Below are 13,124 nucleotides of genomic sequence, written 5' to 3'. Positions count from 1 at the left end.
GAGATGAGACATGCAATAAAACTGACAACTCGTCATAGTAAGCTAAAGGATTTCCATGCTCTCCTTACTCTCCTAGACTACTATGACTTAGAAAATGAAATAAAAATGGTTTGCAACATGCTAGAGACCACCAACAAAACGAGCACTAGTTTATCAGAGGGTCCCTGGCGCTGTGATCTATGTACATCTGAAAAAAATTCTCTACAAACAGAATCACCTTGGCCTCCACTAGAGACTCTGTCATTCATGTCCATTTCCTAAGGCAAAGAAATTGTTAGTGTTTTGGTCCATAGACCCTAATTTTCTTCTTACCAGATATAAATAAGGATAATTATTCTTAAGCTTTCCTCTCTTCCTTCCTTTTCCTTCCCCTTCCTCCTTCCCCCTTCCCCCTTCCCTTCCCTTCCCTTCCCTTCCTTTCCTTTCTCTTTCCTTCCCTCCTCCTCCTCTTCCTCCTCTTCCTCCTCCCCCTCCTCCTCCTTCTTCTTCTTCATCTTCGTCTTCGTCTTCTTTTTTATTTATTTATTTATTTATTTATTTATTTATTTATTTAATTATTATTTTTTTTTAAATTTTGAGCCAGTCTAGATATTTTAGGATTTCCGTGGAAACACACCTCATGAGGGGGTGTTCTACACTGAGCTGGGAGCTATCTGCCTTGAGGAAAAAAGAGAGGGTCCTCTCCTGGTTTTAGCGCAATGTGGAAATAGGTATTAACATCAACATCTATAACCACATTCATAAATGGCTTGTAAAATTCATATTGTAATTCGTTCAACAATATTATCTAAATATCCACAGGGATTCAATGTGACAGGTACCATGTATAAAGTGGTGATTAAAACAGGCAGGAACTTATATTCTAACCTAATGAATCATATTGTAAACAATTTAAAAAGAAACTAATTCACACATTTTTTTGCTCTCTCTCTCTCCTCCCCTTCTTCTTTCTTTCTTTTGCTATAATTTTAGGGTTTTTTTTTTCTGATTTCCTTTTTTACCTTTTTTTTCCTTTCTATTGAGATGTCTTCAGTACTCTGTTTAAAAGCCTTCGTTTAAACATCTATTATCCCTTATACCTTCAAACAGCGAGAATGTGATAAACATTGTGTCTGAGATCACAAACTTTTTTCACCCCTTTGCAGAAAGTTAATGCACACCTCAGTTAAGTTCACTAATAGACGATAGTCCTTATATATTAATATTTAAATTAATTTAAATGAACTAAAGTTAAAAATTCAGTTTCTTAGTTGCACCAACCAGCCACATTTTAAGTATTCAATAGACACACACGCCTTACAAGCAGCCTTGTAAGGCGCAAGCACCGACTTAGGTAGATGTTATGCTATTCAGCATATATTCTTCTTTTGCTTTTTCATAGCAGTCTTATCAGTTCTGCATCTTTACGTCAATTTTGTAAACAGGAGAGCGATTGTGTACACTGTTCTGTTAATGTTTGCAGAGCCATAAAATATACTGGGAATTAAATCCACGTGTGTAATTCTAAAACTTTCTGACAGGCGTGACACCAAAACACACATGCTGTGGGTCTGGTACTGAGGTCTTCACCACCGTTGAACTGAACTGGAATCAGCATCAATCACGGGCAGTTATCAGACCTTAGCACAGGAGCAGAGCTCGGAATGGACACCACTCTGCTCTCAGTACCTGGGGTCTTATTCAGCCTGAGGCTGTCCTAGGCAAAATCCAATAAATAAGGGGCTGAGATAACCTTGTAATACCCATAAAAGCAATAGAACTTTCTTCTCAGCTTAATTCCCTTACAATGTCCACAAATATTAACCTATGAAGAACTTCCTAGACCAGACTCTGAATATTGAAAGTGGCTGAGTGCCAAGAATGTTTACTTAGGCAAATGAGTATGTGGTTATATATATGGTATATATATATACCATAGTCCACAGTTTGGGGATATTCTACGTAACTGGCTAGTATTAAATGCCATTAACCCTGGGGTCATACCTCGTAATTTTGTGGGGTGCCTGGCTGGCTCGGTCAGTAGAGAAAATGAGTCTTGATCTTAGGGTTGTAAGTTCAAGCTCCACATTGGGTATAGGGATTACTTAAAAATACAATCTTAAAAAAATGCAGTGTTTATTTCTTCAATAAAAACTAAAGAACTATAAAATATAAAACATCTGTCAACCATAGGGTGGTGGTGACTACTACTCTAGTTTTCTTATACTATATATATATATAGCTTATTAAAAGTAATCACCATGTATGGATTTCCTTTGATATTGTTAGAGCTCATGATTATAGATGCCCCTGATTTATTCTGTGATAGAAAATATGTTACAAAGCCATATGGCAGTAATTTTAAATGGAGTCGTTTCTAATACTGATAAACATCAACTTCAGTTTCTGCTGAGCAGCTACTACATTATCAACATATCTGTCTATCCATCTATCTCCACAACAGAATGAACACACCAAAAAGCTATAAAACATTTCTGTCTTATTTCACCTAATGCTAGCACTTGGATAATATAACAGCCATATAAACCAAATATATACTCAGCAAAAGCATGAGTAGATACGTTCATTTAATATTTAATCGGAATGAAAACACGATCCATTGTATGCATAAATATGTCTTTAAAATAAATAAATAAATAAATAAATAAATAAATAAATAAATAAGTCTTTGAAGAGATTATTTTGATGGATCTCGAAAATTACTTTCATGCCTGCATTTAGGATTTCATCTTAAAGACCAGAGGCAGCACATAGCTGTTAAAACTTAGTGAATAAAAGATGTTGAAGTTGGATTATTAATGGCATTTATAAGTGACAAATATCTGGAAATCAGCACTAAATTATCCCTGACTACTGAAAAATCAGCATCAGAGATGTAGAGAGAAAAAAAGGGGAACCAGCCAGTCCTGGGTGGTGACCCCAATCACTGAGGCAAAATTGGCATCCGGAAATAATACTGAAGAAAACAAGGTGATACGATGGTGCAATTGCAAAATGTTCCAACATCTGAATTCCATAAAGTATCTCAAGTGTTTTATTTTTTGTCTTTCTGTGAAAGATGGACTGTAGCTTCTAATGATTGATAGCCAAAGGCACAAAATGGATATCTTTACAAAATGAAGGAAGAGATAACACGAAGGGAATAGCCAGATCTAAAATGTTGCATCTCTTAAAAATATATTTGTCAATTAAATAGCATCTTGATGGATGCATTGAAATTGTGTTAGAAATTAATCTTTGAACTCATTTTTGCATCGAAGTATTGAGGCTCTAGAGTAAGGCAAATATGGGTTCAAATTCATTTCCAAGAATCTAAAGTTAAAATACTTTGGGGATGTATTTAAACATCCTAAACTTCACTTCCCTCTTTTTTATTTTTTTTAATTTTTCTTTTATTTATTTATTATAGTCACACAGAGAGAGAGAGAGAGAGGCAGAGACACAGGCAGAGGGAGAAGCAGGCTCCATGCACCGGGAGCCCGATGTGGGATTCGATCCCGGGTCTCCAGGATCACACGCCCTGGGCCAAAGGCAGGCGCTAAACTGCTGCACCACTCAGGGATCCCCTCACATACTCTTTAAACTGGAATAATAACATAGATACCAGTGGGCTATTTGATACATAAATAACATTCACTTAAAAATAATTCTTACAGTTATAGTGAAAACTAAAACTATTTACATGCACATTATTACACATCTATTCATATTCTTAATTACAATATTTAGAATTTAATTTTTATCTAATATTATAGTAGCCTAATTTTTACCCAAAGCATGAAAACAGCCTTCAAGATAGAAACAATGAGTTAATTGTACCCATTCAATATATAATCATTATTAGTTGAGAAGCTAAGTTTGTATTTATTTATTTTAAATCATAATGTTTTTCTTCTATCTGGATGGTATCATTTCTAATCCTCCACCCAATTTTTGGTGCCTTGGCACAAATTCATCCATTTTCTAAGATAAGAGAAAAAATGGTTTTTAACAAAACTCAAAATGGGATAAAAAGACATAATATTTTAGCTCAGAAAGTCAGAGGGATTATGCTGATTTTCATGTAAATAATTAACTCTGAGCAATTAATTTACATTAGCCAAGATAAATTCTCTATGGCTATATGCTAAAGGGACGTGTTATGGGCTAAATTGTATTCGTTCAAAATTCATGTTAAAGATCTAACCACCAGGACCTCAAAGAATGACTGTATTTGGAGACAGGGCCTTTAAAGAGGTGATGACATTAGAATGAAGGCATTAGGACAAGTCTTGAATCAATCTGATTGACGTCTTTATAAGAAGAGAAAATTGAGACACACAAAGGGACCTTAGGGATTGGCACACACAGAGGAAAAACCACATAAGGCCAGTGAGATGGAGACCACGTACAAGCCAAGGAGACAGGCCTCAGAGGAAGCTTAACCTGCTGACACCTTCATCTCCAATGTCCAACTTCCAGAACTGTGAGAAAATAAATTTCAGTTGTTGAAGCCACCCAGTCTGTGGTATTTTCTTCTAGAAACTCAAGCAAACTAATACACAACCCATCCAAATAATTACAGTGGATCAGAAGAAGAAAGAGATGGAATCTCCTGGGGCAGAAGCCGAGCATGTTGGGAAGAACAGGAATGTGTTGCTGTGCAGGTGGGAGTAGAGGTTTGAAAGATGGAAGGGTCACTGAATCCACAAATTTAAACCGTACCCCTTCTGTCTGTGTGATGCTCCTAGGTCTCTTCTCTCTGTTATGCCTTTTCTACACCATTGACCCCTTCCGACTGCCAACTTATTTTCATCTTTATTGTTGTCCCGATCCCAATAACAGGGAGCGTCTGCTTTTATGTTGCTTTTCTAATTCCCTTTTCCATGGTATATGCTCAGCTTCCAGAAGAGTGTCTGGGACTTAGTAGAAGATCAGAAATATAAGACAACAAGACAACTTCATGGGTGCTCCTAAAAGGCAGAAATAATTTGATTGAACTGTAGAGTTTGGAAGAAACACTTCCCATTCAACAAAGATAGAATCAAAATCAAATGTAACAAAGAGTGGCTTGTTCTGAAATAAACAATGATTCTGCAGATTATTTCTCCTGATTAGCTAGCAGAAAGAAATTTCTTTCTCTTACTTTTTCTGATGTTAAGGATTTATACGGGAATTTGTATTAAAATAATAAAAAGTAATAATAATAAAAATAAAATAATAAAAATTAAAATAATAAAAATAATAGACAATGAAATAAAAAGATTATCAACTAAAACAATATTTTAATAGTTTGCAAGTTGATACATTTTAATATTGAGAACCTAAGCTATGCTAGGATGAAATACATCATTATGCATGCTCACTCATTTTCAGTTAAGAGGACAAAAAGAGCAAACTTGAATTTACTAGGGTCTCAACAAGTAATTAGCCAATTATGTGATAGTGTAAAAGTGTTTGTAGGCAACAGAAAATTTCAAAGACTGTCTCATCGGAGACAATATCTTCTGTATCATCAGAGATGTGAGAATGAAGGATTTTCTTTACACCAGAAAAGAGGAAGCACTCTTGGGACAAAAACCATAGAAGACCGAATCGACACGCAGTATATGTAGCAAACTGATCGCAGGGTTTTTAATTGGAGAATAGTGGTACGAAATGCGGGAGAGTAACTGGTCAAGTCAAGGAAGACACTGGCTTTCACAGTAAAGAGCGGGAATCATGGTGGACTTTTATTTAAAGGATGCCAATCATGGCAGTTTATTGTAGGAACATCAACATCACGCATTGTGTGACCAACAGAAAGAGTTAGTACAGAGGAAATAGGTAAGAACATAAATCATCCTCACCTATGGGGAGGTGAATGGGAGGAACAGACTTTGATGGATAAAATCAGGAACACCTCGTGAGAGAAACAATAACAGCAATGACCTAGCGTGTTGTCCAGATCAAATGCTGAAAACGTTATCAACACACTAGCAGATAGTTCTCGTTCACTTCCCATTCTCCTCCAAGTCAGTTCAGCCCCCTTCTATGCTACAGTGACCATTGAACTCACCATCTAAACAGGGACATTTAAAAAAAATAATTATAATAATATAATAATTTTTAATAATTGCATGGATCCAGCAGGTATAAATTGGATGATCCCATCCAAAGTAGGAGGTGTTTTTTTTTTTTTTTTTTTCTACCTCTCATTCTGGGCATCAGCTGCCATTTGCCTCCCTGTAAAAACCACTTGTTCAACATACAAATGTGGTTAATGACATTTCTTCTTCTATATTCGGTTGCATTAATCCTTCTTCACATTATAGCCAATAGTCTCAAGTGGACTTGGGTTTTAAGTGTTGTTTTAGGACAAAAAATATTTTATACTTGTGCTATCTTTATGTCTGGATAGCCCGCATTAGCTGTTCTGAGTCTACCTAGAGGTTAACATCTTCAAACCAAAATTGTATCTACACATCAGCCATCTAGGTACTTTAAAGATTAAAATTTCACCATATTTGTAACTTTCCATATGTTGTGGGAACATCATGAGTATACATCAAATAAACAGTTTTTTTCCGGCAATGTTTTTCAGAGATTAACAGAATCTCTGTTTTACTTGGAAATTGCTGAAGAGATCCCCTGGAACTACTGAAATACGCATTATATGGCTTTGGTGTTTTCTGTGGAGTTTTTTTGTTTTGTTTTGTTTTGTCTCAGCTTTCCAGATGTGTTTAGTAAATGCATGAATGGAGAATAGTTCTAGCTAATCAACTGACTTAAAATGCTTTGCTTAATTTGTAATTGTACTGCCATGCTATTTTGGAAATATTTTTAATTTGCTGTTGTATTTCAATGCTCTTTTGGATCTATTTTTTTTTTCCCTGGCAACCAATGAAAGGTGACAAGTTATTGAAAATAGGTTGGTAAGCCACATCATTACAGAATGCAATTTGTAATAACAAATACACTTTCAAGCAGAGAAAATAATATGAAAATCTTAAGTACTATGTAGAAATGGCAATGGCTTTTTATGATCAGATAGAGTAATCATAATGATAATATCATTATCATAGGATTATGTTACTGAAGTTAATATGTAAGTGATAGTATCACAATCTGGCAAGAGTGGCCTATGAAATAATAGACCTACAATTTAAATGATAGTTAATTGAAAATTTAAATAACAATTATACAGAGAGAATATTGTATGATTTAGAATGTTTGACAACTGATATTTTTTTAATTTTAGAAGCTTTAAGAATTTTTTTTAAACCTACTCTTAACGAGGGGAACTGATAGATTTTGCATATATTTTTTTTTATTTAAAGATTTATTTATTTGAGAGAGAGAGAGAGAGCGAGCATGAGTGGAGGCAAAGGGAAAGGCAGAGGGAGAAGCAGACTCCACGCTGATCAGGGAGCCCGATGCGGGGCTCGATCCCAGGACCTGGGGGTCATGACCTGAGCTGAAGGCAGACGCTTCACTCTGACTGAGCCACCCAGACTCCCTGAATATATTTTTATTTTGCTTATCTGACCATGCTTAATGGTGGTATGCTTGACTGTTTGTAATTTAATACACACTCTAGTAAGATCTCTTTTGGATTGTAAATGGAAATCCAGAAAACACCATAAGTCTTATTATACATGATATGCTACTGGCATTTATAAACGAGAGCGTTCCCCTAGATCAGGGTTGTCACAGACAAACCTGATAAATGGAAAATATGCACAGATCCTTCTGATTATCCGTGATGGTTCGGAATAATTCTGATCTACGGGGTCTGAGTTCCAGCAACCACCTCTCTCCCCCAAAGGCTGAGGTTAAATAATTTCCAAAACCTTCATAACAAGCATTGTGTCAGCATGAGGGTCTTGGGGCCTCTTTAGGCTAAGCTGGCGGGCTTTTGAGGATCCCGATGCTAACTAGGATCTTGGGCTTTGCAGAATGAGCAACAAAATGATTTGTGTTTTCACTCTCTCTGCTAACATAGAGGGGAAAATTCCATGGCTCACCAGGTTTTGCAAACTTTGACTTGCTGACAATCACCTGATCAAACTAGTGATAACTGAAAGATCAAGAGTGGGCTATTTTAGATGAATGTAGAGAGGAATCCTTTTAATTTTCTCTCTCACTTTCTCTCTGGTGTGTGTGTGTGTGTGTGTGTGTGTGTATTATTTCCCATAGAGTAAAATAAGGATGTTCCGTAAATTTTGTAAAAATATAAATGTGATGATAGCTATGCAATAGATACTGTAACTGTGTGCATATCTCAGTATACCTGATTTGTGCAATTTTTTTCCAAAGTAGGAGCTGTGTTTTTTATTTCAATTATAAAAATAGCACATCTTATTAATTTGAAAAGACATTAAATATTGAAGGTAAAATAAAAATCTTACTTCCATAATTGTTGTCTTTATACATGATTTAAAAAGCATTTTACATATATGTTTGTGTGTTCCCAGATCTATCATGTTCCCTTGATAAGAAGAGTGCTCCATTTGTATAAGATTCCTGTACTTCGTTTGCTCCTCATCCATCCATCCCCCAAGTGAGGAGAGTGTGACTCGATTTGACTGGGGAGTTGGAATTAAAAAAACAAAAACAAAGCAAGGTAGGTTGGTCTATACCTCACTCTTCCTTCTTGGAGCCAGCTGACCTGCAGTGAGCATATGCTTAATCCCAGCAGGTAGGCTGTTAGTTCAGGGGTGACTGACCTGTTTCCATTTGGGAAAATATTGATATTTACCACTTGACTGGGAGGCCTCTCTAAATGGGAAAGTCGACTACAGAAATAAGCCACATTTCTGCGATGCCACCTTTAGCAGAGATAAACTGGATATTTTGGCTTCAGTTTTGCCTTCCACGTATGTGGCAAGTGGTTTACATTCTGAAGAAGAATGAGAAGTATTATTTTTGAATCACAAAAGCCATATGATGAACTTACTAATATATCCACCCACCCCTCTTTACAGCTGAAAAAAATGAGGCAGAGAGAGCTTCAATATATCCATACAGGTAATAAGTGGAAGAAATGGGATTCAATTTGGTTGGATATAACCTACTACATATAACCAATCTCTTTTTTTTACAGTATTCAATCTTTTTGTATAATTTGATAATATAGATGATAGATATATGCGAGCTGAAGATAGTTACCGAAGTCTTCCTTACACTTTGACATCTTATGCATTACTGAGAACTATAGCTGTTCCAGCAGTTTTTCTTACTTACAGAGAAAACAAAAATTCTAGATTGTGTATTTTTTAGGGCATGCCTACTACTATCATATATACATATATTAACCTTACTCATCCATTACATGTTTTGGTATGTCCGAGGTTTTATCTCTTTTTCAATAGTTAGTGGCTTAATTGCTCTTACTTTGAATCTCCCAGTTTAGAAAGCAACAAACTTCCTCTGTGAGGGGCCATATAGTAATTGGGGTACGGCCTCAGTGGTAGCCATCAAAGGCAGCCACAGCCATAAGTAAACGGATGCATGAGAATTTGGCCCACTGGGCCTCGTTCACCAGGCCTGCCATAATTCTGCAACGAACCCAGCTCACATGTAATCAAGAAGCTCTCACATTGCAGGCAGATCAAAATCATGGGGTGGAAGTTAGGTAAATAGACTTTGGTGCCTGAGTGTCTGTGATTACCTTCTGGCTTCATCTAAAAAATGAAAATACTAATTGCCTGTACCTTGTAAAATTGTGGTGAGGATAAAAATGAACCTGAATCTATGAAATAATTATAGTAGCTTAGACACATGAATGAACTATGTGAGTGCATGCAGCGATACATATTATTTTAATCAATTATCATTTATGTTTAAATTTCAGGCTTAATATGCTGTTAATATCAAGTAAAACGAGCTGTTGAATTTCCACTGTCAAATTTCATAGACTTAATCATCTTGTATCAATTCATAGAACCTTGCTTATTTATTTATTTATTTATTTATTTATTTATTTATTTATTTATTTATTTTAAAGGTTTTTATTTATTTATTTAAGAAAGAGAGGATAGGTTGGGGAAGCGGGAGGCGGGGAGGGAGTAGCAGGCTCCTCCTTGCTGAGCAGGGATAGTTTCCAGGACCCTGCCTGAGCTGAAGGCAGATGCTTAACTGAGCCACCCAGACACCCCTTTTTTTGCATTATTTAAATTGGTTTACATTGTAGGAGGACAAGCGCATTTAAATCCATCATGGATAATAATTGCACAGTTTGGTCTGTTAGCTCTCCTCTCCTTATTCACAGTAGGAACAAACTTGAATTTATAAACTTTCCATCATTGAGCCATTTTTTATGGCCAATCTTTCTTGAATGTGAAGTACTTTCATTTATACTGACTATCTTTTTAAAGCCCCACAGTGATGCAGAACTGCATCAATTTCCAGAGACAGAGAGTAACAAAACTATTAATTATGACCATAGTAATGAACAGTCAAATATCCCATGTATTTGCTTACAAATAAAAGTGCCACGATTATATAAAATCTAAAACTCTTAATCCATTTATTTTTCGGAAGTATAGTGACAAAATTTATTGTAGAGGAATGTGATACTCCTATTTGCCAGAACATTTTTATGGAAAAAAAAACTAAAAAAAAAAAAAAAAAAAAAACTCTCCTAAGAGCAGAAAATAATACCATCATATACAGAAATTGTGCTTTATATTCATTGTTTCCTTTTCTATACTTCATTCAATACAACCCAGCGATGGTACAGTGGTATTAAACCAGTAGCTGTTGATTTATTGATTAATTAGAAAAGTTGAAAAAAAGTTAAAGACAAAGTAAAGAAAATGTAACCATGACTTTTCAAGACAGTTGGCCTTACACAGAACAGGGTTATACAGGCTGAATTTTCTAAGAAAAATAGTATTTATTTTTCACATTGAAATAATTATCTACTATTTCATAATATGGCTTATCTATCCCTCACATACCAAGAATTTTTATCTTCTTTTGTATTTTATAAGCTTGGAAACTCATTTCATGCAGATTTATATTCTATAGGTAGAATTTCCTCAGATCTCAGTATTCTTTGCATATAAATGAAGAGATAGTGAAGATTATTATTATTTTTATAGGTGAAGATGCTAAAATCTAGACAAAGTAAGTAACATGCTCAAGGAGAACATGTGTCTTATAGGTGACAAAGGCAGGATGTGAAATAGGTATTTGATTCTAATGTGCCAGCTTTTAACTATTACACTGAATTTATTCTTAGAGAAAAATAGAGATACCATATAGTATTTCAAAGGAAAACTTTGCACAATGATAATTATGAGTAAAAAAAAATCATCATAATTGTAAACCACTGGATTTACTCAATTTTGGTTCAGGATCTTTCTGATTTCTATTTGTGATTTCACGTTTAATGTCTAAACAAAATTTACTATATTGTTATGGAAGAGATTACACACAAAGCAGCAACATATACCCAGTATTTGACGTGTGCTTCTCCAACAAATTTACCTATAGAAGTAAGACATTTATTATGTCAGTCGTAATAACCATCAACAATGATATTCATGCAGTCATGGCACTGAAAACTTTAATAAGCAAACGTTCACCCACATAAACATAAATTCACACATATTAGATCTAGTATGTGCCTCTGCAGATGCCTCATCATTGTTTGCTAATGTAATCAAGAAATTGAATAAACATGATTTATGAAGGGCATGGAATAAAGTTTGGCAAGGTAGTTGTTTGGCGACTCATGTACATGTAAACTTCTAAAATTGAAGGCTTTTTCAAGGAGTAAAATTGAAAAGCACTAATCTTTGTCCTATTCAACGATTCATCCATAAAACTTAGCAATACATTTTAGAAAAGTGCACATAAATTAAAATGAGGTGCACTGTGGCCAGTCACAGGCCTATCATGTATCACATGAAAGGTCTTTACAACCGGAGGGGGTCTAGGTACAGGTCTAGCTGAGCCCTCCTGTCTTCCTTCTTCTCAGCTCCTTGCAGTTCACGGAATTCCTGAAGTAGTAAACAAGTTGATTTATGGTCACAGTAAGTAACTGAATTGTCAATTTGAAAATCTGGTAGATTGTCAGGTTTACTCATCATTGCATGTAAAAATTAAATATGATTTGTTATATTAAAGTTATAATCTGTCAATTTGAAACTTAGGGTTAAAGAATATTTATCAAGACTACTAAGCTTTCACTGTTTTAAGGTGAAATGATTTGTATAGTCATGTTCATACAGCCAAAAAAAAAAAAAAAATTTGCTTCCTACATGCAATCGCCACAATGATAATTAATTAATGAAGTTACTACTTACAAAAACAAATCATAATAAATTGTGATTCACGTCAGGGTATGAATCTATAAATGCTATTATCTCACTAACAATTTGTAGAAATGGCAATGAAATCAGGCATATTAATTATTTTACCTACAAATATATTTAAGAAGATAAGACTAATGAGTTGCTTTACCTTACATATTCATTAAACATCATTGAGATGCCCTGGCTTTTCTTAAAAAATGATTATAAAGCCATCATAATCTATTTAAAAATAATTTCACAGATGCCTGGGTAGCTCAGCAGTTGAGCGTCTGCCTTAGGCTCAGGGCACAATCCCAGATTGGGGGATCGAGTCCCACATTGGACTCCCTGCATGGAGTCTATTTCTCCCTCTCCTGTGTCTCTGCCTCTCTCTGTGTGTTTCTCATGAATAAATAAATAAACTTTTATGAACAAACAAACAAATAATAACTAAATGAATAATTTCAAGCTTGAGTATAACTTTTCTTTCTTTCCATGTATAGCAATACCATTTTACACTTAATTTGGATAAAAATATGTTCTGAAACACTTAGAACTGTTTGTCCCTGACATTTCAATGAATGTATGCACACAATTATTTTTCACTACTAAGCTTTAAAGGTTTGTTAATTACTCAAATTAAAAAGTTATCCAACCTTGATATCCATGGGTTGCCTGTGTTTCTAGACGTGGACACCTGCTGATACTAATGAACATGACACTTAGCTCATGTTGACATTATTCAAGCAAAGTTGGAGGCAAAGACTCAAACCACATGACAAAGGACATATTTATTAGTATGTACTTTTTTATTTGACTATAGGCTTTTGATTTTTTCACTAAATTACTAGCAGAGGAAGG

At 35.0% G+C, this 13,124-nt stretch overlaps 1 protein-coding gene across 6 annotated transcripts in view; it reads right to left on the bottom strand.

The window, feature by feature from the left end:
• Positions 1-13,124, bottom strand: part of CDH18 (cadherin 18) — a 951,119-nt gene that overhangs the window by 767,713 nt on the left and 170,282 nt on the right. The gene's annotated exons all lie outside the window — the stretch shown is intronic.

This window comes from Canis aureus, chromosome 4 (genome assembly GCF_053574225.1).
Source record: "Canis aureus isolate CA01 chromosome 4, VMU_Caureus_v.1.0, whole genome shotgun sequence".
Classification (NCBI taxonomy): Eukaryota; Metazoa; Chordata; class Mammalia; order Carnivora; family Canidae; genus Canis; species Canis aureus.
This window is presented reverse-complemented; position numbering and strand designations above follow the sequence as displayed.